Genomic DNA, 4,791 nt, shown 5'->3' with positions numbered 1-4,791 from the left:
TACTGAAATCTGAAGTTTAAAATTTTATAGCGTTGGACCGGAATATAATTAGATGGTACAACATCTCAGTCAAGGGAACTATCAAGTCACAACTTGCATCTCATCAACAGTAGATGCATAACCATCTGCCACCAATAAGGGAATTAAGCTTAAGACCAATTAGCTTTGCAAAAAGAAAGCCGGAGCAAACTTCCTTGGTGATCGCGTGCATAGTTCAACGTTTATCTGATTAAACGAGCACTTTCTCCAATATATTTGTCAATTATAGCACTTGACAGAATCTGGTTTTTAGACAATACGTCAGTGTAATGTAATGCTCGCATAATGAAAATACCAAGTACCATCAATCAAGTTCAAACAACACCTCCAAAAGTTAGCATCAATGTTACTGGCGATAGCCCTTGCTAATACTGCCTTCCCGGTTCCTGGTGGGCCATAGAGTAGAACACCTTGGAAAAAGTTAAACAAACATACACTGGCTCCCAAAATCACAGCATGCATATCTTTACCTCTTCAACTTGCAGAAATAAAGTGGATCCTAAACACATTTGTTATTGAATTTACCTTCGGGAGTCAGGTAATAAATATCACGTTGTAGGCCCTGTCAAGCATGCAATTAAGAGACGAGCATGCGAAGCAACAATTTACCTACTTAAATTGGTTGAGGGGCTCATCGCTACGACCGTGGAGAGCAGACTAAATCCGCTCAGTGTCGAGAAAATTCAAGGACCATTAGTGCAGGTAGACTACGAATGTTGCATCATGGACGGCTGTAACGCCCCGTATGTAACTTGCCATATTTGTATTCCAACTCTTGCCATTTTCGGCTCTAAGTTATGATATTCCCTCGTGGTTGGGTTTTATCTTCGGTTCGCTTTTTGTCCATGTCATGCATCTCATATCATGTCATCATGTGCATCGCATTTGCATACGTGTTCGTCTCATGCATCCGAGCATTTCCCCGTTGTCCGTTTTGCGATCCGACACTCCTATGTCCTCCGGCGCCCCCTTTTGCATCTTTTCGTGAGCGGGTGTTAAACTTTCTCGGAGTGGACCGAGATCTGCCAAGCGGCCTTGGTACACTACCGGTAGACTGCCTGTCAAGTTTCGTGCCATTTGGAGTTCGTTCGATACTCCAACGGTTAACCGAGGAACCGTAAAGGCCTCGTGTGTGTTGCAGCCCAACACCCCTCCAAAGTGGCCCAAAACCCCAAAACCCCTCCATCCTCTCGAACATTCGATTACGATCGCGTGACCGAAAACCGCACCTCATTTGAACTCTCCTAACTCCCAGAATCTAAAAATAGGTCTCCCCCTCCGAAATTCCGGATCCCGAAACCCTAGCCTCGCTCCTCCGCGCCGCCGGACACGTCCGCCACCCCCCTCAGCCAACCGCGTGCTGACACGTGTCCCGCGCCGCCCGCCAGCCGCCGCCAGCCCGCTCGGCCCGTGCGGGGCCCCCGCGGCCCGCCCGCGTCGCCGCCCGAGCGCCGCGCCGCCGCACTCCCTCCTTGCCGGCTGCCGCGCCTCCCCGCCGCCGATCGCCGCCACCTTGCCGGCGCCGCCCGACCGCGGCCGCCGCCCTCGCCGCCGCGGAGCACCGCCACCAACACCGCGACTCCTCCCACCGGCGCGCCGCCGCATCCGGCCCCCGCGACGCCCCGTCTTCCTCCAACTCCGGTCACCTCCTTCAACTCCGGCGAGACCCCGGCCAACCTCGGGAACCGTGCGCCAGATCTGGATCGGTTCAAGACCTAGGGTTGACCCCGAGATATTTCTAAGTCATTTTCCGCATATTTTATTGCTCCATTCATCAGGCCATAACTCTGCATCCGTAGCTCCGTTTTGGGCGTGCCATATATCAAATTGTTCGTTAGGATGTCCTCTTCATTTTGTCCCGTTGCACCATGCTTGTTTGAGTCCATCTTCATGCCTAAAATGCTGTTGCAAGAGTGCTTCATAATGTTAGTTCCTGTTTCTTAACAGATTTTGAGCATTTGTCATTTTTGCCATGATTAATGTGTGCTGCATATGAGCATGAGCTCTACATGTGTTTTGGGCTATGCCATGTCATCTTTACAGGGGTGCATGTCATATATTTTTTTGATCAATGTGGTGACTAGCACAAGCATGCAAAGTAGCTCTCGTGATGTTGTTGATTTCAGGGACTTAGAATTTCACTAAGTCATTTCCCTATAGTTATTTTAATGCCATGTATTCATGTTGTTACAGAGAGATCCATGCCTCTTTTGAGTATGTTCAGTAAGGATGATTTGGGCATATGGTTGTGCTCTATCCATCCATGTCCCTGTTTGAATTTATGGAGTACCATAGCATGACTCAATCTTGCTCTACTTTTGCTATAAAATGTTCCTGGCAGATTGTTTACGTTTTAATCAATTTTGCCAAGGTTGTTGTAGTTGATCCATGCATGATATGAACTTGTTCTTGCTTTGCCTGGCTTCATGATCATGTCTTCTTGCTGGGAGTATGCTTAGATTGTCATGCAATGCCTTGTGTTGAGTGCATCGAGCTTGCAGACGTGCCTTCGTAACTCTGTTTTTGCCATGTCCAGTTTTCTGCTGAGTCTGAATCTGTTAACGAAACTTGCTATGTTTACATGGGTGCCATCATGTTTTCTGTGCTCTTTTGGCTTATGGTCAGTAAGGGATTTTTGTTATATGCTTTGAGTAGATTCATGGCATGCCTTGTGTTGCTATGATCTGATCCTGTAGCATGTTGTTATCTTGCTCTAAACATTGCTTCCTGATGTTAATTCCTCACATGTTATTTTCACTAAGTCTGTGATATTGTTATCTTTTGCTCTTTTGTCATGCTTGTTTGAGCCTGCTATTGTGTGATTTAGCCGTAGCTTAGTGTTCATCTTTTGTCAAGCATCTTGAGTAGATTACTGCCATGTGCTTTGTTGCTATGTTGGAGTGTAGTAGCTTAGTTTCTTGTTGCATTCTAGATGGCATCGTGCTGTTAATCGCTGAATTGTGCCATTATTGTTTTGCTTGCATTTGCAAACCGTGCATCCGATTCCGGTGATCTTTATATCGATTTCGACCGAAATCCACTCATCTTTCCAGTGACACTCTTAGTTTGCCAAGTTGAGGCATGGTTCAATCTTTTCCTTCCGGAGCATGCATATGCATTGCATATCACATCCCGTATATCATGTCATATTTTGCATCATGTTGCTTGCGCATTGCATCGTGGTTGATTGTGGTTTCTTTTTCTTGTGTTCTTGCTTTGGGTAGAGCCGGGAGATGAGTATGTGATCGAGGAACCCGTTGAGTACGCTTACGAGGATCAAGCTTACGTCAACTCGGAGAACTTTGCAAGCAAGATGACCATACCCTCAAAATCACTTTTATCTTTGTTTGCTAGTTGCTCGCTCTATTGCTATGCCGTGATACCTACCACATGCTTTATCATGCCTCCCATATTGTCATGTCAAGCCTCTAACCCGCCTTGTCCTAGCAAACTGTTGTTTGGCTATATTACCGCTTTGCTCAGCTCCTCTTATAGCGTTGCTAGTTGCAGGTGAAGATTGGAGTTTGTTCCTTGTTGGAACATGTTTATTGTTGGGATATCATTATTATATCTTGTTTACTTTAATGCACCTATATACTTGGTAAAGGATGGAAGGCTCGGCCTTATGCCTGGTGTTTTGTTCCACTCTTGCCGCCCTAGTTTCCGTTATACCGGTGTTATGTTCCTTGATTTTGCGTTCCTTACGCGGTCGGGTTATAATGGGAACCCCTTGACAGTTCGCCTTGAATAAAACTCCTCCAGCAAGGCCCAACCTTGGTTTTACCATTTGCCACCTAAGCATTTTTCCCTTGGGTTCCGCGGACTCAAGGGTCATCTTTATTTTAAACCCCCGGGCCAGTGCTCCTCTGAGTGTTGGTCCAAAACAGAGCCACTTCCAGCGCCACCTCGGAGAAACTTGAGGGTTGGTTTTAGTTGTACGTAGTGTTCATCTGATGTGCCCAGAGAACGAGATATGTGCAGCTCCTATCAGGATTTGTCGGCACATCAGGTGGCTTTGCTGGACTTGTTTTACCATTGTCGAGATGTCTTGTAACCGGGATTCCGAGTCTGATTGGGTCGTCCTGGGAGAAGGAATATCCTTCGTTGACCATGAGAGCTTGTGATGGGCTAAGTTGGGACACCCCTGCAGGGATTTGAACTTTCGAAAGCCGTGCCCGCGGTTATGGGCAGATGGAAATTTGTTAATATCCGGTTGTAGAAAACCTGACACTTAACTTAAATTAAAATGTATCAACAGCGTGTGTAGCCGTGATGGTCTCTTTCCGGCGGAGTCCGGGAAGAGAACACGGTCTCGTATTATGCTTGAACGTAAGTAGTTTCAGGATCACTTCTTGATCTTATAGCTTCTCGTCCATGCTTTGCTTCTCTTCTCGCTCTCATTTGCGTATGTTAGACACCATATATGCTAGTGCTTGCTGCAGCTCCACCTCACTACCTTTTCCTTCCCATAAGTTTAAATAGTCTTGATCGCGAGGGTGTGAGATTACTGAGTCCCCGTGACTCATAGATTACTTCCAAAATTAGATGCAGGTGCCGATGATGCAATTCCAGGGGATGCGACCGAACTCAAGTGGGAGTTTGATGAGGATTCAGGACGTTACTACGTTTCCTTTCCAGACGATCAGTAGTGGAGCCCAGTTTGGGCGATCGGGGATCTTATGCATTTGGGGTTGTCTTTATTTTGGTTCCGTAGTCGGACCCTGATTGTATTCTGGATGATGTAATGCTATA

The sequence above is a fragment of the Triticum aestivum genome, chromosome 4A, assembly GCF_018294505.1.
Source record: "Triticum aestivum cultivar Chinese Spring chromosome 4A, IWGSC CS RefSeq v2.1, whole genome shotgun sequence".
Lineage (NCBI taxonomy): Eukaryota > Viridiplantae > Streptophyta > Magnoliopsida > Poales > Poaceae > Triticum > Triticum aestivum.
Note: the sequence above shows the minus strand (reverse complement) of the source record.